The following is a 25,581-nucleotide window of genomic DNA, read 5'->3' as shown; positions in this document are numbered from 1 at the left end:
TAGGTAAGCCATCCATACCTGGTGACTTGATATCTTGCATACTTTCCATGGCTCTTGTGATTTTCTCTAGTGTTATACCTTCATCTAAATTTATACCATCTTCTGGATCCAATTTTTGTGTTAACTTTGAGATAAAGGATTCTACAATCGCCTCATCAATACTTTGTTCTTTGTACAAGTTGATATAAAAGGAATATACTACCTTTAAAATTTCTTGGGTACTTTTCACTTCTTTCCCTTCTTCATTAATCAGGCTGTCAATAGCAGGTTTAGATTTATACAATTTTTAAAAAATATATCTCGTACATTTTTCATTTTCTTCCACATGTTTTACCCTACTCCATATTAATACTCCCTTGCTTTTGTCATTTAAAACTACCATCATTTCTTTTTTCAGATTTGTAATCTCTTCACTAACATCAAAGCCCAAATTCAGGAGGTTGTAAAACCTTTGTAATTTTCTTGCTTTCTCAATAACCTCCTCTTTGCCCGCCTTTTCCCTTCAAGACTAAAAAATACTTGGGTCCTAATCTTTATACTCTCCCACCATTCCCCTACAGATTCATATAGTGGTTGTAGAGAGACCCATTGTTGTAATTTAAGTTTATACCTTCCCGTAACCTTTCCGTCCTTCAATAGATTCAGGTTTAGTTTCCATGGCCCTGGGGCCGACTGAAAAGAAGATTGAATACTAAATCCACACATGACCTTATGGTGATCAGAAAAAGGTACTGGTTCCACTTTACATGACAGGGGTATTAAGCCTTCACTGGCAAACAAAAAATCAATCCGTGAAGAGGACTTATTATTAGACCAGGTATATCCAGGGTCTGACGGGTTAAGAAATCTAAACACGTCTTTCAAATTACCGTCTTTAATCAAATTATCTAATGCACAAGTACTTGAATCTTTCTTCACTGTTGAAGCCGCCCCCTGGATTCCACTTGTTTCTGGTGTACAGTTAAAATCCCCACCCATTATTATCGGTCTTCTATTACAAAGAAATGGTTGTAATATTTGAAATAATGCCGTCCGTTCTTTCAACTCTGTATGTCCATAGACATTAATAATCCTGAGTTTACTCCCATTTTTTTCTACATCTATACATAAAGCTCTTCCGTCCACCACTACCTCCACTTTTTCTATATTAACAGTTTTATTGTTAATCAAAAAACCTACACCAGACATCCGATTTTGGTTATCCCCTGACCAAAAGGATTGGCCATATGTCCATCGTTTTGCAAACTTCGTGTAGTTGTTGTTACGAGTTCAAAATTGGGGATGGATACAAGAGGAAAAACCACAATAACAACACTGGTCCGGCCGGGTTAAGTCAAACGATGATTTTAATAGTCACACGCGTGGGAGATGGACACTGTATGCAGACAGCCTCAGATCTCAAAATGGTGGAGCATTGATCAAACTCTTATAGCCTCTGGTGTCCCCACCTTATCATAAAAGCCTAAACATTCACATGCTTTCTCTCACACGGCGCCTAAGCTACGACCTTGGCTCCCTGTTTATCTGCTCCTGCTGAGATGGGGCAGAAAACTCCAGCATGTTCCGTTCTCTTCTAATCAGACAAATAAGGCGATGACTTTCTGCAAACAGTATTTCTTATAACATCATAAAACAACATCATTCATCCACAATAAATCAGCAGTCTAATGTAATGCAAATCAGTTTAACAAATGCAATAGTTATCAGCTTCTTCTAATTCAGGAGAATAATGCAAACTAAAACTACATAATAATTCACAACCTTTAATTAGGGGTCTAACATGGCATAAAATAATATTATAATCTAACACTTCCCCTGATGAGCTCGTTAGAATAATGAGCTCACCTACACCCTGTACTCCAGTGTGGCCGGGTTCATTTCTTCTTACTCCTGAGGTCCTTTGTCCCCCTGATGGGCGAACCACATGTGAGATGACCTCTGAGTTTGCGCAGTTCAGATGTAAGAAAAACTATTATTACAACAGTAGCCGGTACAGATGACACTCCCCAGTTCTCCCACAGCTTTATTTGGTGCTACCTTATACCCTTCAGACGTACTCAGACTAGAACCTCTGTCCAAGGAGCTTTTAGCCTTTATTTTATTGCTGCAGCTACCAGTGTCGTCCAGTTGGGTGATCCTCTGCTCTTCTTTCTTCAACCTCAGGGGTTAGACAACCCTTCAGTCGTGGCACAGATCAGGGGATTGTTCTGCCTCGATTTCAAACGACGATCTGTGTATCCTCGGGTCCTGTGTGTCCTGTGTATCCTCCAGAAAAAGAACAGGAACGCGTCCCCCTTTTGCCCAAGAGCCTCTCGAACCTCGTTGGTCTGGTGTTCCCGGATTTCCGCCAACCCCTTCATGGTTATTGCTGTGTTTATGGGATCCATCCTTTTGAGGTGACTAGCTGGAGCCCAAACACCATGACACTTGCACCCAGCTGGCGTCTCGGCAGTCACTGTGTCCGTCTCTGCTGCGAAGGATCCTCGCCTATCTGTGACCTCGTCTGGTGTCTGTTCCTTTCTCTGTAAGAGACAGAAAACCAAAACACCTCTCTTCCTAACCCTAATAACCTAATGTTGTTATCTACTGACCTTCTAGTGATTCAGAATTGGTTTAGAATATTCAGAATGTCCCAGGGACTTATTGTAATCATATCCTATGTGTGTGTAAGCGTGTTTGCATTTAGCCCTCTGCACTCAAGGCATTTCCTACACTTTATCAGTCCGGACCATCACGCCGAACGAAGCTTATGACCTTCAAAAGACTGAGTGCCAACTCATTATAAGCACATTTGCAAAGTGTGTCTGAAAATTACTAAAGCCACTCATATTAAGAAAAGACATCAAAAACAAATTAGCCATTTTTAATCCTAACATTTGCCCCCCAAAAATCATGTGTTTGCTTCTGCCTACTGTCCCTTATGGAGACACAATATTGCAGCTACAAGGTCTCCCAGGTTGTCAAGTTGATCTGCATGTGATTCTCTGACTCAGGTATATAATATTAAATGAATCTCGTGTAATTAACTGCCACTACTTAAAACTTAACTTAAAGATATAATTGAATAAAAGATCACAGAGAATAACATGATATCAGTGTTATGTAAGCGCGTGCGGCCTTCCATGCTCGAAGCCTTTCCCCTCCATAGATCAGCCAGACATCGTGCTGACTGTAGCTTTTAACCCTTATTAACTTGAGCACAACTCTATAATGAGCAACAAACTGCAATATGTATAAAAATGTTTTGATTAGCGCCAGTTATAGTTTTAGTAGTGTTTTGCAAAAATTAAGTGTCACCAAATCCCAGCTCCATCATATCAGTCATGCTCTTCTGCTTATCCTTGGGTATTGAGACTATTAACTCTTGCAGCACCGGGTGCTCCTAATTTTGGTTCAAGTGAATTGATAAACTTTTTGAAGGCGATTGACTCACACAGTTATATAGGTGTCCCCGTCCTGTTGTCTCGGGATGCATCACGCTGCCTTATCTGGGGTTAGCTGTTTTCTGGGGATGCGGGTTGAGTTGGGGAGCTCTTCAAGGAGGGGGAGTGTGCTCCCCCTGATGAGCTCTTCAAGGTAAGCTAGGTTAGCCTTCTTGTGTGAGCTTTTCAAGTGCCCTTCAAGGTTTGTGGGATTTTTAGTTTTATAAATGTCCCTCATAACCTCCTGATGACCCAGTACTTCATTTTTGCGCACTAGTACACATTTAGTTTTTGCTTGTAGCTCTCATACTCTACTTACCACTCATCTAAGTCCTGATGTTTCTTAGAGAGGACAACAGTACCTTTAAAATTATATCAAATGTGTGGGGGCGTGGCCTTGCCAATTGTTTTGTTTTTTCCCCCCACCTTTTCAAAATGGCTGGCATGCCCACAAGCACATTTTATGGAAGAAAGAAAGGTAAACTTGATACAATTAAAATGTTTTGTTAAACTCAGATCTTGATTAATTTTCAAAAATAAACATCTAGTAAATAATTTGAGGGGTTCTTAAGAATTATGCTTATTTAGTTTCACAGAGGAAATGACTAATTTATCAATGTGTACTCTAGTGCACGTCGGGACTTTGTACTTATATTTATTTCACTTTTTCCTAGTAGACAACTCTTTAACAAAGGCAGAGAAAATTCTCAACAGAATAATTGAGCGAGATTCAAACATAGATTTTTCAGAAGATGAGAGTCATGTGAGCCAGATAGGAGAGGGTGAGAACCCAGGAGGAGCCACACAAAGATTATCGAGATTCAGTGGCAGATGTAATAGAGAAAAACACAGGGCCACCTGAAATCTGTCGTCCTATCTGGTCCAAAACCAACATGTAGGAGAATCTGGAATTTTTGATTTTGAGTTAAAAATAAAATATGGGTAAAATGCAGAAATGTTTTCCAGTAAGGTAAAAAATAAGAGTCGCATTTATAGCTAAATCCATGACACCTAATTATTTCTACAAGATCACGTCGTTGCTAAAAATTATCAATGATCTCAATGTGTGAAAAGAACTCACAGTATCTGGAGTTCAAGCTCCTCTTGGCTGAGAAACCAGGGACAAACATGTGAGCGAGACCTGAATAATACCAGTAATTAAGAGTTCTCTCCAAAAATCAAGAAAAGGAAGCCCCAATCAGATGAGAATGTAGCAAAATATGGTTCACTCCACTTGCCTGAAATGGTTAACAGTCCAAGGCATTTCAGTTGTAGAATGGTTGGGTGCAACAGTAAAACAAGCAGGGTCACTGGATGAATTGGGAGAGTTTTGAAAAGAGGAAACTCTTATGGAGTGAAATCTGGTGAAATCGGTGGGACCTGATTTTTGGGGGGTGAAACCATACTGCATGTCTTCTCTGGCACATTGAATTTCTGTATGACTTGTGTTTTCTGTGAGAGCTTTATAAAATCAAGCAGCTAACCATGACGTCTGCCTTTACAAAACACTTGTCAATCACTAAAGAGTTCCTTCACTTGTCAGTCACTATGTGGTACTAAAGAGCTGTCTGAAATTCAGTTACAGCCCACACAAAGTTACAGATTGGAGTATCCGAGTGCTGAGGTGCGCTTGTGCGCAAAAGTCACAAACACTCTGCTGACTCACTAACTGTACAGCTCCAAACCTCTTCCGACCTCAAAGTCAGCACAGAAAGTGGGCGCCACGAGCTTCGTAGTATGTGTTTACATGGCTGAACAGCTGCTATATTCGAACAAACGCCTTCAGAGGAGACTGCGACCTGAACGCAGTGCCTTCGCCCGCTTGGCGACCAAAAACAAGTTATCACTATGTGACATGCAGTATGGTTTCACCTCCCAATAAGCAGGTCCCACCGAGATTTGAACGCGGATCGCTGGATTCAAAGTCCAGAGTGCTAACCATTACACCATGGAACCGATGTGAAACTGTGTGAACTGTCATGTCATGGCAACCTGCCTAAAAGTATTCAGCCAAATGATCAGTATGGATGACATTGTAGATTATTTGCACTACGTTTCCATGGCTGAACAGCTGCTATATGTGTTATGAGAAGGATAATGTGTGTTTCTTCCAAAGTATCTAACAGTGGTAACCTCCACCAAACTGGCACTGCAATGTCAGAATGGCTGAGCGGTCTAAGGCGCTGCGTTCAGGTTACAGTCTCCTCTGGAGGTGTGGCTTTGAATCCCACTTCTGACATTGAAGCTTTACTCTTCTTGATATTGTGACAAAATACTCTTGGGTTAACCACGAGCTTTCTAAAAACTTGCATATAACAATTGTGCACCATTCATTCCTCATCTTTGCTGCCCATCATTACAACTTTGCTAATGATGGGCAGCAGGATAGTGTCATGATGTTACCTCAGACATGGTTAAAAGCCCTGATAACGTAAGTGCTTCTCGCCGTGTCTGGTGCCGCGTGCCTGTAATCCAAGCTACCGGGAGGCTGAGGTTTGAGGATTGTTTGAGCTCAGGAGCTCTGAGCTGCAGCAGGCTATGTCGATCGGGTGTCCGCATTGCGTTCGGCATTGATATGGTGATCCTGGGGGAGCCTGAGACCACCAGGTCACCTAAGGAGGGGTGCACCGGCCCAGGTCGGAGACGGAGCAGGTCAAAGCCCCCGTGTCGCTCAGTAGTGGGATCGCACCTGTGAATAGATGCTGTAGCGCAGCCTGAGCAATACAGCTAGACCCAATCTTTATACACATCCTTATACTTGTCTCTAGATCACACAGCAGCCTGATCAGCATGTCTTGGTCTTTTTAATTCAAGTCCAAAACACTCACAAATCTGCTGCTCTGCTTGTCCGGCACCACCTCCACCTGCAGGACAGCTGCAACTACATCCTCCACTCTAAACACGCCACCGCCCAGCAGGTGGAGACAAACTCAAAGTAGGACATTTCCTTGGTGAGGAGAGAGGATGGAACCAAAAATGCATTTATCCCCGTGTTCTGTGTTGATGAAAATCACCCAACAGGAAAGCAGCTGGGCATTCATTTGAAACCAGTTCACAGGTTGGGCTGTGGTTCCCCCTCTAGCGTGTCTGCTTGAACTTTCAACTGTGAACCACTTAGATCCAACCTTCCCAACTGCTCATCTCGCAAAAGACAAAATAGAAGAACCCAGAATGTCTTTTTATACCTGCTCACGCTTTTTCACGCTTCCCTCACAGGACGTCACATTTCACACTTTGGCCATCCAATCAAGTTGTTGACATCTAATCATTCCTGTCCACCACACCTGATCTTTCTATTTCGATCTGACTTACAACATTTAACACAAACTTTTAAATCAATATATTTTCTTAGTAATTATTTTTATTTGTTTATTACATGCACTTAACATACAAGTATGTCAAATGGAAATCAGCAACTGCGTGGGATTATTCAACTAGTTGGCTGTTGCAATGTGTCAGGATGGCCGAGCGGTCTAAGGCGCTGCGTTCAGGTCGCAGTCTCCCCTGGAGGCGTGGGTTCGAATCCCACTTCTGACAACTGTATCTTGGCACTTCTTTCTTCCTTCTACTCATGGGTCTTTGATCAGTGGTTGTTGATCAATGGTCATGAGAATTTGCATAATCGTGATGAAGGAACTGACCTCCAAGCCCACTGTTCCTTCAGGGTGCTGCTTTCAGTCATTATGCAAATATACTGTTTATAAGATTGGGGAAACCTGCAGTCAGCTGACACTGAAGAAGTCACTTGGATGAGTGACGAGACATTTTTCCCACTGAAAACGCTACATTCAGATGAACAGAATCAACCTTTGGAGACTTCTTACTGTTGTGAGAAATTACACTTGAAACTGGCAATTCTATATCAGTGGAGAACCAATTCCAACAGTCTAAGAGATGTCCATCAAGAGCCTGGGACGGTGGTATAATGTAGACCTCAATGATACCTGGCAACTTGACAAACGAAGGCAAAACTTGGCTAATGACCTCAGGCGGATTAACAACACTGCACTCCTTGAGTGAGGCTTGAGATGTCACTCAAGGACTCCCGGGACCCCATAGTGAGGGGCGCTGCTCCCACCCTAGCAACAGGGAGGAAGTGGACCACAGCCACGTCTGTGCTACAGGCCAAATCGGCTCTGAGCCATAATGACATGGTGGGTCGCGTCCAACAGGGCAGAGAAGGATTTGGTCTTGGCAACCTCGGTGGCAACAGGCATCTGTAACCGAACGTCAAAAAATGGTGGTGGAGGAGGTGTGTCGAAAGGAGGAAACAGTAAGACACGCCAGAGCCATAGCGCTGGCCAAGCAGGGTCACTGGATGAATTGGGAGAGTTTTGAAAAGAGGAAACTCTTATGGAGTGAAATCTGGTGAAATCGGTGGGACCTGATTTTTGGGGGGTGAAACCATACTGCATGTCTTCTCTGGCACATTGAATTTCTGTATGACTTGTGTTTTCTGTGAGAGCTTTATAAAATCAAGCAGCTAACCATGACGTCTGCCTTTACAAAACACTTGTCAATCACTAAAGAGTTCCTTCACTTGTCAGTCACTATGTGGTACTAAAGAGCTGTCTGAAATTCAGTTACTTTACTTAGTACTATGTTCCTCCTACGCCGAGCGGCGCATCGGGCAGCTAGTGATCTCCATCGATGTCGGTCAGCAGCGACTGCTTCAGCTTCGTCCCAGGCAATGTCGACAGTTCTCAGATCGTCCATAAATGTTCGACGCCATGTGATCTTTGGTCGGCCTTGCTTTCGCTTGCCAGTGCGTGGACGCCATGTCATGGTAATCTTAGCTGGGCGATGAGGGGGTAGGTGTAAAATATGTCCCGCAAAGCGAAAGCACCTTTCTGCAACAACATCGGCTAATGGGCGGGTGCCTGCTCTTCGTGGGACCTCCTCATTTGTTATTCGGTCCCGGTAGGAAATTCTCAGGATTCGCCGCAAGCCACGTTGTTGAAGCACGTTCAGGTGTTGAATAATTGCACTTGTTGAGCGCCAGGTTTCACTAGCGTAACGTGCAGTAGGGAAGACTATAGAGTTCAGTAGTCTGATCTTGAGCCTTACATTCAGGGAGGTCGAGTTCCAAATAGGTTGGAGACGTCGCAGGACACCAACTGCCTTCCCTACTCTGCCGTCGACATCCCGATCAGAGACCCCGTCATTCGAGATGATGCTGCCAAGATATGTAAAATTCTCCACCTCTTCAGCACGTTGTTGGTTGATCATGACAGGAATGTGGGCACGTGCATAGCCAACTCGGAGTACCTTGGTTTTTTTGGCACTGATTCTCTGCAGAATCAGTTACGAAATTCAGTTACAACCCACACAAAGTTACAGATTGGAGTATCCGAGTGCTGAGGTGCGCTTGTGCGCAAAAGTCACAAACACTCTGCTGACTCACTAACTGTACAGCTCCAAACCTCTTCCGACCTCAAAGTCAGCACAGAAAGTGGGCGCCACGAGCTTCGTAGTATGTGTTTACATGGCTGAATAGCTGCTATATTCGAACAAACGCCTTCAGAGGAGACTGCGACCTGAACGGAGTGCCTTCGACCGCTTGGCGACCAAAAACAAGTTATCACTATGTGACATGCAGTATGGTTTCACCTCCCAATAAGCAGGTCCCACCAAGATTTGAACGCAGATCGCTGGATTCAAAGTCCAGAGTGCTAACCATTACACCATGGAACCGATGTGAAACTGTGTGAACTGTCATGTCATGGCAACCTGCCTAAAAGTATTCAGCCAAATGATCAGTATGGATGACATTGTAGATTATTCGCACTACGTTTCCATGGCTGAACAGCTGCTAGATGTTACCTCAGACATGGTTAAAAGCCCTGTTAACAGGAAAGCAGCTGGGCATTCATTTGAAACCAGTTCACAGGTTGGGCTGTGGTTCCCCCTCTAGCGTGTCTGCTTGAACTTTCAACTGTGAACCTCTTAGATCCAACCTTCCCAACTGCTCATCTCGCAAAAGACAAAATAGAAGAACCCAGAATGTCTTTTTATACCTGCTCACGCTTTTTCACGCTTCCCTCACAGGACGTCACATTTCACACTTTGGCCATCCAATCAAGTTGTTGACATCTAATCATTCCTGTCCACCACACCTGATCTTTCTATTTCGATCTGACTTACAACATTTAACACAAACTTTTAAATCAATATATTTTCTTAGTAATTATTTTTATTTGTTTATTAAATGCACTTAACATACAAGTATGTCAAATGGAAATCAGCAACTGCGTGGGATTATTCAACTAGTTGGCTGTTGCAACGTGTCAGGATGGCCGAGCGGTCTAAGGCGCTGCGTTCAGGTCGCAGTCTCCCCTGGAGGCGTGGGTTCGAATCCCACTTCTGACAACTGTATCTTGGCACTTCTTTCTTCCTTCTACTCATGGGTCTTTGATCAGTGGTTGTTGATCAATGGTCATGAGAATTTGCATAATCGTGATGAAGGAACTGACCTCCAAGCCCACTGTTCCTTCAGGGTGCTGCTTTCAGTCATTATGCAAATATACTGTTTATAAGATTGGGGAAACCTGCAGTCAGCTGACACTGAAGAAGTCACTTGGATGAGTGACGAGACATTTTTCCCACTGAAAACGCTACATTCAGATGAACAGAATCAACCTTTGGAGACTTCTTACTGTTGTGAGAAATTACACTTGAAACTGGCAATTCTATATCAGTGGAGAACCAATTCCAACAGTCTAAGAGATGTCCATCAAGAGCCTGGGACGGTGGTATAATGTAGACCTCAATGATACCTGGCAACTTGACAAACGAAGGCAAAACTTGGCTAATGACCTCAGGCGGATTAACAACACTGCACTCCTTGAGTGAGGCTTGAGATGTCACTCAAGGACTCCCGGGACCCCATAGTGAGGGGCGCTGCTCCCACCCTAGCAACAGGGAGGAAGTGGACCACAGCCACGTCTGTGCTACAGGCCAAATCGGCTCTGAGCCATAATGACATGGTGGGTCGCGTCCAACAGGGCAGAGAAGGATTTGGTCTTGGCAACCTCGGTGGCAACAGGCATCTGTAACCGAACGTCAAAAAATGGTGGTGGAGGAGGTGTGTCGAAAGGAGGAAACAGTAAGACACGCCAGAGCCATAGCGCTGGCCAAGCAGGGTCACTGGATGAATTGGGAGAGTTTTGAAAAGAGGAAACTCTTATGGAGTGAAATCTGGTGAAATCGGTGGGACCTGATTTTTGGGGGGTGAAACCATACTGCATGTCTTCTCTGGCACATTGAATTTCTGTATGACTTGTGTTTTCTGTGAGAGCTTTATAAAATCAAGCAGCTAACCATGACGTCTGCCTTTACAAAACACTTGTCAATCACTAAAGAGTTCCTTCACTTGTCAGTCACTATGTGGTACTAAAGAGCTGTCTGAAATTCAGTTACAACCCACACAAAGTTACAGATTGGAGTATCCCAGTGCTGAGGTGCGCTTGTGCGCAAAAGTCACAAACACTCTGCTGACTCACTAACTGTACAGCTCCAAACCTCTTCCGACCTCAAAGTCAGCACAGAAAGTGGGCGCCACGAGCTTCGTAGTATGTGTTTACATGGCTGAACAGCTGCTATATTCGAACAAACGCCTTCAGAAGAGACTGCGACCTGAACGCAGTGCCTTCGACCGCTTGGCGACCAAAAACAAGTTACCACTATGTGACATGCAGTATGGTTTCACCTCCCAAAAAGCAGATGCCACCGAGATTTGAACGCAGATCGCTGGATTCAAAGTCCAGAGTGCTAACCATTACACCATGGAACCGATGTGAAACTGTGTGAACTGTCATGTCATGGCAACCTGTCTAAAAGTATTCAGCCAAATGATCAGTATGCATGACATTGTAGATTATTCGCACTACGTTTCCATGGCTGAACAGCTGCTATATGTGTTATGAGAAGGATAATGTGTGTTTCTTCCAAAGTATCTAACAGTGGTAACCTCCACCAAACTGGCACTGCAATGTCAGAATGGCTGAGCGGTCTAAGGCGCTGCGTTCAGGTTGCAGTCTCCCCTGGAGGTGTGGCTTTGAATCCCACTTCTGACATTGAAGCTTTACTCTTCTTGATATTGTGACAAAATACTCTTGGGTTAACCACGAGCTTTCTAAAAACTTGCATATAACAATTGTGCGCCATTCATTCCTCATCTTTGCTGCCCATCATTACAACTTTGCTAATGATGCGCAGCAGGATAGTGTCATGATGTTACCTCAGACATGGTTAAAAGCGCTGTTAACGTAAGTGCTTCTCGCCGGGTGCGGTGGCGCGTGCCTGTAATCCAAGCTACCGCGAGGCTGAGGTTTGAGGATCGTTTGAGCTCAGGAGCTCTGAGCTGCAGCAGGCTATGTCGATCGGGTGTCCGCATTGCGTTCGGCATTGATATGGTGATCCTGGGGGAGCCTGAGACCACCAGGTCACCTAAGGAGGGGTGCACCGGCCCAGGTCGGAGACGGAGCAGGTCAAAGCCCCCGTGTCGCTCAGTAGTGGGATCGCACCTGTGAATAGATGCTGTAGCGCAGCCTGAGCAATACAGCTAGACCCAATCTTTATACACATCCTTATACTTGTCTCTAGATCACACAGCAGCCTGATCAGCATGTCTTGGTCTTTTTAATTCAAGTCCAAAACACTCACAAATCTGCTGCTCTGCTTGTCCGGCACCACCTCCACCTGCAGGACAGCTGCAACTACATCCTCCACTCTAAACACGCCACCGCCCAGCAGGTGGAGACAAACTCAAAGTAGGACATTTCCTTGGTGAGGAGAGAGGATGGAACCAAAAATGCATTTATCCCCGTGTTCTGTGTTGATGAAAATCACCCAACAGGAAAGCAGCTGGGCATTCATTTGAAACCAGTTCACAGGTTGGGCTGTGGTTCCCCCTCTAGCGTGTCTGCTTGAACTTTCAACTGTGAACCTCTTAGATCCAACCTTCCCAACTGCTCATCTCGCAAAAGACAAAATAGAAGAACCCAGAATGTCTTTTTATACCTGCTCACGCTTTTTCACGCTTCCCTCACAGGACGTCACATTTCACACTTTGGCCATCCAATCAAGTTGTTGACATCTAATCATTCCTGTCCACCACACCTGATCTTTCTATTTCGATCTGACTTACAACATTTAACACAAACTTTTAAATCAATATATTTTCTTAATAATTATTTTTATTTGTTTATTACATGCACTTAACATACAAGTATGTCAAATGGAAATCAGCAACTGCGTGGGATTATTCAACTAGTTGGCTGCTGCAATGTGTCAGGATGGCCGAGCGGTCTAAGGCGCTGCGTTCAGGACGCAGTCTCACCTGGAGGCGTGGGTTCGAATCCCACTTCTGACAATTGTATCTTGGCACTTCTTTCTTCCTTCTACTCATGGGTCTTTGATCAGTGGTTAGAGAGTTAATCTCATACAGTTTATGACAAAATTTGATCCGAAGTGATTGATGGCCCTAATCACGACCTTTTGACCTCCCGCCCCTCCCCCCCGGAAGCGTGTAATGAGCGTGACGAATCGCATCCGGAGAAGGGGTGTGGGAAACCCCCCGCGTGTCGAATTGCATCCTGAGAAGGGGGGGTGAACCCCGGAAGCGCGCCATCTGTTGCTAACCGTGTCGAATTGCATCCTGAGAAAGGAGGGGGGGAACCTCCGGAAGCGCGTCATCTGTTGTTGGGAAAAAAAAGTTTTTAGAGGGGAGGGGGAAACCTCCGGAAGCGCGCCATCTGTTTGAGGAGAATAAAAAAGCAGAGAGGTGGAGTCCGTCACAATTTCTAAGGCACAGACACAAGATGGATTTCCTTCTGCAGCCCAGCAGCGTTCCTGTGTCCGATGAGATCTGCTCTCCCAAAGAAGAAGGCTTTGAATATGACATATTCAAATACAGCATATTTACTATGGAAGGCCTCGATCCGGACCTTATGACCCTACCGGAAATACTCCGGAAGTGTCTAGTCATTTTCAGACCTGTTGCGTCATGTTCCCTAAGCACAGCGGTGATGCAGCAGCTGATTCTGTGATGTATAGAGAGACAGAGCGGGTGTAATTTTACTTTCTTAAGCTGCACCGGCGTTTGTAATTGAAATAAAGAGTGACTTCCTGTAGAGATTTCAATAGTATTTTATTTTCCTATAATACAGACGCTGTAAAAAACCTTTAAGATACACCATAGCTTGTGATGAAAAGAAGAACTTTCTATCCGCTTGTAACCTACAGGCTGCCTATGTGTAAAAAACGAATAAATATCCCTTAGTGAATACTACTTTTCCTTTTGAGAGACTGAAAAACAAACCAGCGACAGGCGATCTTGTTTCACACACACACACACACACACACACACACACACACACACACACACACCCCGCGGGCCAAGGAGGAGTTTTTTTCTTCAATACTTTAACAATAAGTTTTCTCAATAGATAGAAAATGATGACGCTGAGGAGTCAACATCCGATATTATCATTGCTTGTAACCCGGTAAATAATTTCGTACATCTCCCCATAAAACAAGTCTTAGCGGGGAAAAAAGCTCATATTCGAATAAGTTTATTAAAGCACCCCCCTCTGTGGGAAAGAGTCAACCATGAGGCGAGTTTTGTCAACAGCAATTGTCCATTTGGTAAAACAAATATCCGTCTCAAAGTCGTATTTTACCGTTGCAGAATGCGGAAAACAGACGGCGTTCGCAAGAAGGCACACACACACACACACACACACACACCCCGCGGGCCAAGGAGGAGTTTTTTTTCTTCAATACTTTAACAATAAGTTTTCTCAATAGATAGAAAATGATGACGCTGAGGAGTCAACATCCGATATTATCATTGCTTGTAACCCGGTAAATAATTTCGTACATCTCCTCCCCTAAAATAAGCCTTAGCGGAAAAAAAAGCTCATATTCGAATAAGTTTATTAAAGCACCCCCCTCTGTGGGAAAGAGTCAACCATGAGGCGAGTTTTGTCAACAGCAATTGTCCATTTGGTAAAACAAATATCCATCTCAAAGTCGTATTTTACCGTTGCAGAATGCGGAAAACAGAAGGCACACACACACACACACACACACACACACACACACACCGCGGGTCAAGGAGGAGTGAGACGGCAGAATAGTTTTTTTCTTCATTACTTTTACAATGGGATTTCTCAATAGATAGAAAATGATGACGCTGAGGAGTCAACATCCGATATTATCATTGCTTGTAACCCGGTAAATAATTTCGTACATCTCCCCATAAAACAAGTCTTAGTGGAAAAAAGCTCATATTCGAATAAGTTTATTCCCCTCTGTGGGAAAGAGTTTTTTTCTCAGAGTCAACCATGAGGCGAGTTTTGTCAACAGCAAGAACAAAGCCAGACAACTGTTGCCCATAAGGTAAAACAAATATCCGCCTCTAAGTCGTATTTTACCGTTGCAGAATGTGGAAAACAGACAGCGTTCACAAGAAGGCATTCAAAAAAAGGAAATTGGATACCCCAACTCTCCCGACTGCACACACACACACACACACACACACACACACACGCTTGCATAGATAAACTCTGAATATAGTAGTGGGACTTCAGCTGTTTATGTAACTTACTATCTTAAGACTTTTGTGTCTACAATAATTAGTTTCCTTGGAACCAGATCCCTACCTGTTAATAATTCTCCACTGTACCCATGGTTCAGAAAATTACAGTCAGCCTGCCAGGGACACGTCACTCAGAGAGCTTTTAGAAACATGAGAGGCATCCATACATTTAGAGCACGGGTCTGTTATCAGAAAAAAGTACAAGCCGGAGTTGAATGGTGTTCAGTTTCACCTTCCTTCCTGTTGCTCTATGACGTAGTTTGAAACAGAAACCACAAGTGAGTCAGTCTCGGGTCGAGGTTAGGATTTCCAAAATCAGAGTTCACACACATGTAGCTCTTGATCATATATGTTCATATGTTAACAGTCTTTTTCTTCCCCTTCTTTATTTCTGCGGGAGTCAGGTGGCAGGAACTCTGTGGAGGTATTTCATCTCCAAAGGCATTGAGTATCTGGACACTGTGTTTTTCATCCTGAGGAAAAAATTTAACCAGGTCACCTTCCTGCACGTCTACCATCATTGCTCCATGTTCACGCTCTGGTGGATTGGCATCAAGTGGGTGGCAGGAGGACAGTGTGAGTAGCTTACAACACAGCAGACATCAGCTATATGATATATATATGAATTTATCAGCATTGCTGTTGATAAAGCCTTCATCGGCTCTGTAGTTTTGTGGTTTATACTGGGTGAGGGCTGGGAAGAGACACAAATGCCTTGGTGGATGCTTCAGGAAGCTAAACCAAACATGTGGAGCTACTTGTCTATAAACCTTTTATTCACTACTGGTTAATGTATTCATTATTGTTGTTTGTTGAGCTTTTTTTTTTTTTTTTTTTTTATAATATGCATCTGCATATTAACAGCCATGCTAGCAACTCTGTAAAGGTATACCATTGGCAGAGGAGCACTTTGAGCTAAGTGCTAATGCCAACAAGGCAACATGTTGAGAGTAATAGCATTTAATCGCTGAAGTTTACTATTGGGTACAATGTTTATCATGTTCACAGTATGTATTTAGCATGATAACACGCTATCACTTGCTAATTAGTAAACACAGGTGCAGCTATATGTATATTTGCAAGTAGATGATTGTGACTGAGAGTAAACTGAGTCTGAACACTGATGAGGAAGCTAGATGACAAATTTCACTGAAACCCACAAGCATAGTATCGTCATATGTAGCTTGGATAGTTTAATCTGGATTCATGGGCCCCTGGACCTACACTTGTTTGTATCTCCCACCCCCTCAACTATTGCCTTTTTATTGGATACAGACAGCAGGAGTTCAGAGCAACTCAGTTTAAGATTTTTTTTAACTATAGTAAGCAGAACAAAATTAAAAACTTATTGTTTCTTCTACTGCAGCATTCTTTGGTGCACATATGAATGCGATGATCCATGTCCTGATGTACCTGTATTACAGTCTTGCCTCCTGTGGACCTAAGATCCAAAAGTACCTGTGGTGGAAGAAGTATCTGACAATTATCCAGATGGTAGGTTGATTTCCAGGGTGGCTGATTTTGAAATTAAATATACTGATTGTAGGGATCATTTGACTGAAAATCATTCTTCTTGCTATGAAAGAACGGTGAAAACACAATATGGTGCAAAAGCATAACTCTTATTCTCTCTTTGGGGCTCAGATTCAGTTCCATGTCACCATCGGTCACACGGCCTTGTCTCTCTATCTCTAAAGACAGAGCACATATCTGAACCACTGGAACACAGAGGTAAGAGAAATCTGTGGAGATACATGCGAAGGATTAAACTATAAATTAGTTAATATTAGATTATTTCTGCCAAGAAAAATGTTGCCTGAGTTGATGTAGCAGTAATCTTGTTTGCGTTGGCCATGTTTCTTTTGGTTTGTGTTACCTTACCTGCTTTTCTTTCATACTCTCTTTAGGTAATAAAGCCACATCTTTACCATGAAGCTACCTTTGGCTCTGGTGTTTGCACTCACCCTCCCCATCATCAGGGCTCAGGTTCCTCACTGGGGCCCGTGTCCAGAGCCTGCTGTTCAACCCCCCGTCAGCCTTAAACAGGTACCAGTGACGATGCAGACTGTGCAGAATATGCTGAACACATTAGGCGTGAATGTCATGAGATACTTCTTCTCTCGCACAGTTTGAAAAGGAAAAAGCTGACACCACAAACATTATCAGAGATTTCTGTTAAACGAGAATTTATTAATATAAATATTGTTTTCATGTGAAAAAATAATTTAATTTATTAAAAGTACTTTTTATTTATATAGTTTATAATATATATATATATATTTTTTTTTTTTTCAGCATTTCAGCATAATCTTTGTTGTAAGTCAACTCAGTACCCAAAGTATTGTGTAAGTAAAGCTTTTCAGTACCTTTAATAGCATAGAAATGTGCATACATTAGTACAATAACTGAATAAATGAAGACAGACTTTTTCCCAGAGGGGAAACTTGGCAAAACATTGTGTTTAATTACTTCCTCAGCTGGTGTAGAGTAGGTTTTTATAAAACACATACCATATATCAGAGTATGTAGATTTATTCATAGTCTGCCGACCCCCTCTTCTTCTTCTCTGTGTTGGTGTTGTTGTTCGTGTGCGTGTGTGTGCGTGTGTGTGTGCGTGCCTTAGAAGTCAAATAATACATTAGCCATACTTAAAAAACATCTGAATTTCATTTAGAACTGAGATTCTAAGTTGTAAGCAGAAATCTTATGCACAGCCAGAAACATGTTTCCCCACTTTCACAATGCTGAGGTGTCAAATCCACAACCCCCAACAAATGGTTTGTTACACGCGGGTGTGAAGGGCAAGCTTTACTTACACAGCCTCACACACAGTAGATTTTTAAAGTTTTTGGGTACAGGGGTTTAGCCACAGATGCAACATCCACTTTTGATAAAGATCCCGCCACCTGTTTATTTCTTAAGAAATTAAGCATCTTTATTAAGCTCTTATTTATAATTGTCTACACAATAATAGACACCGTGTGCTCTGTGACATTATAGTCTTCTACTGCTGCTTCCATCGGTTTGCATTTTAAACTCCCAGCCTTTCAGTTTGTTATGAACGACTTTATATCACAAAATGTTAGAAATATAAAGTGATCCATGCGACTTTTTTATTTTTTTAATTTTTTTATTTTCTGTTTGATGGAAGGACTTAAGACACGAGTTATTTAAACAATTCTAAATGACAGTGTGATGGCCATAGCACTTTATGCGGGTCAAATGTGTTAAGGATAATGTTTATCAATGTAAAATTGCAAAGAACCTTTGAATAGATTATAACATTTTGTAAACAGTTACCTCAGAAGCTGTATTGGTAGATCTATGTATGTAAGGTAAAACTATCCACAGTACTTCCACTTAAGTAGCTAAACACATAAAGTCACCCTTACCAATAATCCGCTGCTCCTTGAAAAAGTAGCACAAACAGACAACTGATTGAGCAATGATAAGTAGAGCTACCCGAGGCCGAGACTCAAGCAGAAGAAAATTAAAAGTTGTTGTTTTTGTGGCTCGAAAAATTAAAGAAAGTATGTTTAATAATTCAACAAGACCCGCACCTTCAACACATGTACATTCAAATTCTGGTACAGGCTCATCATTGCTGCTGTTCAATAGTTTTTATCCGTTTGAAAAAGTCATTTTACGGCTTTAATGTTTCCAGCTGATAAGGAGAATGAGCGCATTTTAAATGAGCGTTCAAAGGCTTTAAACATCTGCTTTGTCTGTAACGACAGTATCAAACTACAGAGCATTGTTTTTACTAAAATTCAACATTTTCAGATGAAAATTTGGCTGCTTTTTGTTTTTTTTCACTGTAACACCCACCTCAACGCCATTTTTAGGATATTCTTGGTGATCCCACCTTTTTCATATTTATGCTTCTGGCACTGAGGGTATCTAATACGCATGTTGTCACTGTGTTTGTACTACCAGCTGTGAGGGCTCTGCTTTTGCTTTGAGCAGTCTGTTTTTATTTTGTCTCGTGAGTGTGTGTGTTTTTCAAACGAGATCCTCGTCAGTTTGATTTTGTTACCACAAACTTTGTGTGAAGTTCACAACAGAGGTAAAGAGATTTAAACACCCCAGTTTAAGGAGGCAGGCAGGGGTTGAACCAGCTGCACAGGGCTGGTGAAGCAGAGAGTGTCGGGGGGAGATGTGCAACAGAAGCAGAGGGAACATTTTACAAGATGATAAATGGCAGATTTAGATGATTAAGGATTTGTTGACAAGATTAAAAGACACGTCCGTCAGAGTTCAACAACATTACAGTTTGATTAAATAAAAAAGTTTTTAGACTACACAAGGTTCATTTTCTCCTCTGATAGTAATCATATTAAACATGTCAAGAAAGAAAGAGTATAAAGAAAATAGTAAATGTGTGTCTAATTAAACTCTTCCTGTGAGCCTTACATCATCCTTTAATATGTTTGGTGTTACAAACTTGAAGAAGCACGGAAAAGATCATCAGACATTAATCTAATCAGTTTGCAGCCTTCATTCGTATTGAAAAGTTGAAATCTTCCCTGCTAGACCCAAGTGCAGCGTTTAACACCGTCGGCCAGAACATTTTATTACAGCTATTATTAAATGGAGAGTCCTCTTCACACACTGAGGTTAATTATGAAGCTCCACAGGCTTCTGTGCAAAGACCAGTTCTGTTTACATTATACGTGCTTTAGAAGACATAGCATACCACAGGTCAGCTCAGCAACATTTCGACTTTGGCTTGTTTTTTCTGGTTAACGTTAATTACGTAATTTAGAATTAAAGTTTAGTGTTTTTAGCATTTAGGATGGCCGTGGCGAGTAACTCAAGTGCTGTAAACATTTCATGAAACCTCATCAAAAGTTATCTGAGTTGGAAGGGTGGCTGTTAATAAGCCATTCTTAAGGAAGGAGAACAGAGAAAAATAAGGCTGAGGTGTGCCAAATTACACAAGAAATTGACTGGAAAAAGAAATCAGCTGTAATATGTCTTATGGAGTAATGATTCCAAATTTGAAATATGCATGGAAGAGGTCCGAAGAGAGATACAACAGTGAATGTCTATAGCCGTCTTTAACACAGCGTGGATACTCTACCGTGCTTTGAGGCTGGATTTCAGCCAGTGTTGTTGGAGCTCTTATCCAAATTAATCAAATTATGAATGTAGAAAAGTTCCACCAGATTTTGATCGACCATGTAATACCACGTAGTGTCTGATTGGCTTCAACTTCATTTTTCAGTACGACAATGATCGCAAACATACTGCCAATGTAGTCAAAGTATGCCTGGATGAAACAACGCATCAGTCATGGATTGATCTCTCCAGGGTTCGAACCTCAAGATAATCGAAGCAGTGTGGGATCATCTTGACAGAAAACAAAACAAAAGGCAGCCAGCATCCAAAGAAGAGTCTCGGATGTCTTTCAAGAAGCCTGCAGAACTAAGAAATTACAAGAAAGCTTACCTATTAGAGTTTAAGCTGTGTTGAAGAATGAAAGGCAGCTTTAACTGAACAAAAGGGGAAAAAAATCCCACATTGACAGCTAACTCAAGAGACAAAAAGCATTAGAACTCAAGTCATTACCTTACTTAAGGATAAATAAGTTAATTAATTACATTAATGCATAAGCAGAAAATAACCTACAGTAACTGCTTTGCGATATGGAAGTGCAAAAGACAACTGAAAGGGAGGATAGTTTCTATATATGTGGTTTCTATTAAGGGACAGAGGAACGATAAGAAACGATAAGAAATCAAGGACAAGGAGTGTGGTGTAGATAAGTGAGGAAATCCGATCATTACTACAAATTTAGTTGAAATTTAAATATTTTAACTATGGTGCCTCCTGTGAGGGCTGTCTGTTTTCCACATTCTGCAACGGTAAAATACGACTTTGAGGCGGATATTTGTTTTACTTTATGGGCAACAGTTGTTCTTGCTGTTGACAAAACTCGCCTCATGGTTGACTCTTTTCCACAGAGGGGGGGTGCTTTAATAAACTTATTCGAAAATGAGCTTTTTTCCACTAAGACTTGTTTTATGGGGAGATGTACGAAATTATTTACCGGGTTACAAGCAATGATAATATCGGATGTTGACTCCTCAGCGTCATCATTTTCTATCTATTGAGAAAACTTATTGTTAAAGTATTGAAGAAAAAAACTCCTCCTTGGCCCGCGGGGTGTGTGTGTGTGTGTGTGTGTGTGTGTGTGTGTGTGTGTGTGTGTGTGTGAGTGAAACAAGATCGCCTGTCGCTGGTTTGTTTTTCAGTCTCTCAAAAGGAAAAGTAGTATTCACTAAGGGATATTTATTCGTTTTTTACACATAGGCAGCCTGTAGGTTACAAGCGGATAGAAAGTTCTTCTTTTCATCACAAGCTATGGTGTATCTTAAAGGTTTTTTACAGCGTCTGTATTATAGGAAAATAAAATACTATTGAAATCTCTACAGGAAGTCACTCTTTATTTCCATTACAAACGCCGGTGCAGCTTAAGAAAGTAAAATTACATCCGCTCTGTCTCTCTATACATCACAGAATCATCTGCTGCATCACCGCTGTGCTTAGGGAACATGACGCAACAGGTCTGAAAATGACTAGACACTTCCGGAGTATTTCCGGTAGGGTCATAAGGTCCGGATCGAGGCCTTCCATAGTAAATATGCTGTATTTGAATATGTCATATTCAAAGCCTTCTTCTTTGGGAGAGCAGATCTCATCGGACACAGGAACGTTGCAGGGCTGCAGAAGGAAATCCATCTTGTGTCTGTGCCTTAGAAATTGTGACGGACTCCACCTCTCTGCTTTTTTATTCCCCTCCAACAGATGGCGCGCTTCCGGAGGTTTCCCCCTCCCTCTAAAAACTTTTTTTTCCCCCAACAACAGATGACGCGCTTCCGGAGGTTCCCCCCCTCCTTTCTCAGGATGCAATTCGACACGGTTAGCAACAGATGGCGCGCTTCCGGGGTTCACCCCCCCTTCTCAGGATGCGATTCGTCACGCGGGGGGTTTCCCACCCCCCTTCTCCGGATGCGATTCGTCACGCTCATTACACGCTTCCGGGGGGGAGGGGCGGGAGGTCAAAAGGTCGTGATTAGGGCCATCAATCACTTCGGATCAAATTTTGTCATAAGCTGTATGGGATTAACTCTCTGTGGTTGTTGATTAATGTTCATGAGAATTTGCATAATTGTGATGAAGGAACTGACCTCCAAGCCCACTGTTCCTTCAGGGGGCTACTTTCAGTCATTATGCAAATATACTGTTTATAAGATTGGGGAAACCTGCAGTCAGCTGACACTGAAGAAGTCACTTGGATGAGTGACGAGACATTTTTCCCACTGAAAACGCTACATTCAGATGAACAGAATCAACCTTTGGAGACTTCTTACTGTTGTGACAAAATACACTTGAAACTGGCAATTCTATATCAGTGGAGAACCAATTCCAACAGTCTAAGAGATGTCCATCAAGAGCCTGGGACGGTGGTATAATGTAGACCTCAATGATACCTGGCAACTTGACAAACGAAGGCAAAACTTGGCTAATGACCTCAGGCGGATTAACAACACTGCACTCCTTGAGTGAGGCTTGAGATGTCACTCAAGGACTCCCGGGACCCCATAGTGAGGGGCGCTGCTCCCACCCTAGCAACAGGGAGGAAGTGGACCACAGCCACGTCTGTGCTACAGGCCAAATCGGCTCTGAGCCATAATGACATGGTGGGTCGCGTCCAACAGGGCAGAGAAGGATTTGGTCTTGGCAACCTCGGTGGCAACAGGCATCTGTAACCGAACGTCAAAAAATGGTGGTGGAGGAGGTGTGTCGAAAGGAGGAAACAGTAAGACACGCCAGAGCCATAGCGCTGGCCAAGCAGGGTCACTGGATGAATTGGGAGAGTTTTGAAAAGAGGAAACTCTTATGGAGTGAAATCTGGTGGGACCTGATTTTTGGGGGGTGAAACCATACTGCATGTCTTCTCTGGCACATTGAATTTCTGTATGACTTGTGTTTTCTGTGAGAGCTTTATAAAATCAAGCAGCTAACCATGACGTCTGCCTTTACAAAACACTTGTCAATCACTAAAGTTATCCTTCACTTGTCAGTCACTATGTGGTACTAAAGAGCTGTCTGAAATTCAGTTACAGCCCACACAAAGTTACAGATTGGAGTATCCGAGTGCTGAGGTGCGCTTGTGCGCAAAAGTCACAAACACTCTGCTGACTCACTAACTGTACAGCTCCAAACCTCTTCCGACCTCAAAGTCAGCACAGAAAGTGGGCGCCACGAGCTTCGTAGTATGTGTTTACATGGCTGAACAGCTGCTATATTCGAACAAACGCCTGCAGAAGAGACTGCGACCTGAACGCAGTGCCTTCGACCGCTTGGCGACCAAAAACAAGTTACCACTATGTGACATGCAGTATGGTTTCACCTCCCAAAAAGCAGATGCCACCGAGATTTGAACGCAGATCGCTGGATTCAAAGTCCAGAGTGCTAACCATTACACCATGGAACCGATGTGAAACTGTGTGAACTGTCATGTCATGGCAACCTGCGTAAAAGTATTCAGCCAAATGATCAGTATGCATGACATTGTAGATTATTCGCACTACGTTTCCATGGCTGAACAGCTGCTATATGTGTTATGAGAAGGATAATGTGTGTTTCTTCCAAAGTATCTGACAGTGGTAACCTCCACCAAACTGGCACTGCAATGTCAGAATGGCTGAGCGGTCTAAGGCGCTGCGTTCAGGTTGCAGTCTCCCCTGGAGGTGTGGCTTTGAATCCCACTTCTGACATTGAAGATTTACTCTTCTTGATATTGTGACAAAATACTCTTGGGTTAACCACGAGCTTTCTAAAAACTTGCATATAACAATTGTGCACCATTCATTGCTCATCTTTGCTGCCCATCATTACAACTTTGCTAATGATGGGCAGCAGGTTAGTGTCATGATGTTACCTCAGACATGGTTAAAAGCCCTGTTAACGTAAGTGCTTCTCGCCGGGTGCGGTGGCGCGTTCCTGTAATCCAAGCTACCAGGAGGCTGAGGTTTGAGGATCGTTTGAGCTCAGGAGCTCTGAGCTGCAGCAGGCTATGTCGATCGGGTGTCCGCATTGCGTTCGGCATTGATATGGTGATCCTGGGGGAGCCTGAGACCACCAGGTCACCTAAGGAGGGGTGCACCGGCCCAGGTCGGAGACGGAGCAGGTCAAAGCCCCCGTGTCGCTCAGTAGTGGGATCGCACCTGTGAATAGATGCTGTAGCGCAGCCTGAGCAATACAGCTAGACCCAATCTTTATACACATCCTTATACTTGTCTCTAGATCACACAGCAGCCTCATCAGCATGTCTTGGTCTTTTTAATTCAAGTCCAAAACACTCACAAATCTGCTGCTCTGCTTGTCCGGCACCACCTCCACCTGCAGGACAGCTGCAACTACATCCTCCACTCTAAACACGCCACCGCCCAGCAGGTGGAGACAAACTCAAAGTAGGACATTTCCTTGGTGAGGAGAGAGGATGGAACCAAAAATGCATTTATCCCCGTGTTCTGTGTTGATGAAAATCACCCAACAGGAAAGCAGCTGGGCATTCATTTGAAACCAGTTCACAGGTTGGGCTGTGGTTCCACCTCTAGCGTGTCTGCTTGAACTTTCAACTGTGAACCTCTTAGATCCAACCTTCCCAACTGCTCATCTCGCAAAAGACAAAATAGAAGAACCCAGAATGTCTTTTTATACCTGCTCACGCTTTTTCACGCTTCCCTCACAGGACGTCACATTTCACACTTTGGCCATCCAATCAAGTTGTTGACATCTAATCATTCCTGTCCACCACACCTGATCTTTCTATTTCGATCTGACTTACAACATTTAACACAAACTTTTAAATCAATATATTTTCTTAGTAATTATTTTTATTTGTTTATTACATGCACTTAACATACAAGTATGTCAAATGGAAATCAGCAACTGCATGGGATTATTCAACTAGTTGGCTGCTGCAATGTGTCAGGATGGCCGAGCGGTCTAAGGCGCTGCGTTCAGGTCGCAGTCTCACCTGGAGGCGTGGGTTCGAATCCCACTTCTGACAATTGTATCTTGGCACTTCTTTCTTCCTTCTACTCATGTATCTTTGATCAGTGGTTGTTGATCAATGGTCATGAGAATTTGCATAATCGTGATGAAGGAACTGACCTCCAAGCCCACTGTTCCTTCAGGGGGCTACTTTCAGTCATTATGCAAATATACTGTTTATAAGATTGGGGAAACCTGCAGTCAGCTGACACTGAAGAAGTCACTTGGATGAGTGACGAGACATTTTTCCCACTGAAAACGCTACATTCAGATGAACAGAATCAACCTTTGGAGACTTCTTACTGTTGTGACAAAATACACTTGAAACTGGCAATTCTATATCAGTGGAGAACCAATTCCAACAGTCTAAGAGATGTCCATCAAGAGCCTGGGACGGTGGTATAATGTAGACCTCAATGATACCTGGCAACTTGACAAACGAAGGCAAAACTTGGCTAATGACCTCAGGCGGATTAACAACACTGCACT

The 25,581-nt window shown here is 42.9% G+C and overlaps 1 long non-coding RNA gene and 8 other non-coding genes across 9 annotated transcripts; 8 read left to right on the top strand and 1 right to left on the bottom strand.

Moving 5' to 3' along the window:
- Nucleotides 1–5,306: 5,306 nt before the first annotated feature.
- Nucleotides 5,307–5,378, bottom strand: trnaq-uug (transfer RNA glutamine (anticodon UUG)). The gene has a single exon. It is a non-coding gene; the product is annotated as a tRNA-Gln (tRNA).
- Nucleotides 5,379–5,866: 488 nt separating this feature from the next.
- On the top strand, nt 5,867–6,165 carry LOC147314087 (signal recognition particle RNA). The gene has a single exon (XR_015124865.1).
- Nucleotides 6,166–6,876: 711 nt separating this feature from the next.
- trnal-cag (transfer RNA leucine (anticodon CAG)) lies at nt 6,877–6,959 on the top strand. Its single transcript has one exon. It is a non-coding gene; the product is annotated as a tRNA-Leu (tRNA).
- A 2,749-nt stretch (nt 6,960–9,708) lies between these two features.
- Nucleotides 9,709–9,791, top strand: trnal-cag (transfer RNA leucine (anticodon CAG)). The gene has a single exon. It is a non-coding gene; the product is annotated as a tRNA-Leu (tRNA).
- A 1,911-nt stretch (nt 9,792–11,702) lies between these two features.
- On the top strand, nt 11,703–12,001 carry LOC147314084 (signal recognition particle RNA). Its single transcript, XR_015124920.1, has one exon.
- A 711-nt stretch (nt 12,002–12,712) lies between these two features.
- On the top strand, nt 12,713–12,795 carry trnal-cag (transfer RNA leucine (anticodon CAG)). The gene has a single exon. It is a non-coding gene; the product is annotated as a tRNA-Leu (tRNA).
- A 2,667-nt stretch (nt 12,796–15,462) lies between these two features.
- On the top strand, nt 15,463–17,916 carry LOC147314082 (uncharacterized). Its single transcript, XR_015124830.1, has 3 exons — nt 15,463–15,600; nt 16,449–16,518; nt 16,669–17,916. It is a non-coding gene; the product is annotated as an uncharacterized LOC147314082 (long non-coding RNA).
- Nucleotides 17,917–24,015: 6,099 nt separating this feature from the next.
- On the top strand, nt 24,016–24,314 carry LOC147314081 (signal recognition particle RNA). The gene has a single exon (XR_015124919.1).
- Nucleotides 24,315–25,025: 711 nt separating this feature from the next.
- Nucleotides 25,026–25,108, top strand: trnal-cag (transfer RNA leucine (anticodon CAG)). The gene has a single exon. It is a non-coding gene; the product is annotated as a tRNA-Leu (tRNA).
- Nucleotides 25,109–25,581: the final 473 nt, after the last annotated feature.

The sequence above is a fragment of the Aulonocara sp. 'chitande type north' Nkhata Bay genome, linkage group LG14 (genome assembly GCF_057382095.1).
Source record: "Aulonocara sp. 'chitande type north' Nkhata Bay isolate Kocher_YH1m ecotype deep benthic linkage group LG14, A_spYH_male_GT1.1, whole genome shotgun sequence".
NCBI classification, from domain to species: domain Eukaryota; kingdom Metazoa; phylum Chordata; class Actinopteri; order Cichliformes; family Cichlidae; genus Aulonocara; species Aulonocara sp. 'chitande type north' Nkhata Bay.
The sequence above is the reverse complement of the archived record's forward strand: the minus strand, read 5'-3'. Positions and strand labels throughout refer to the sequence as shown.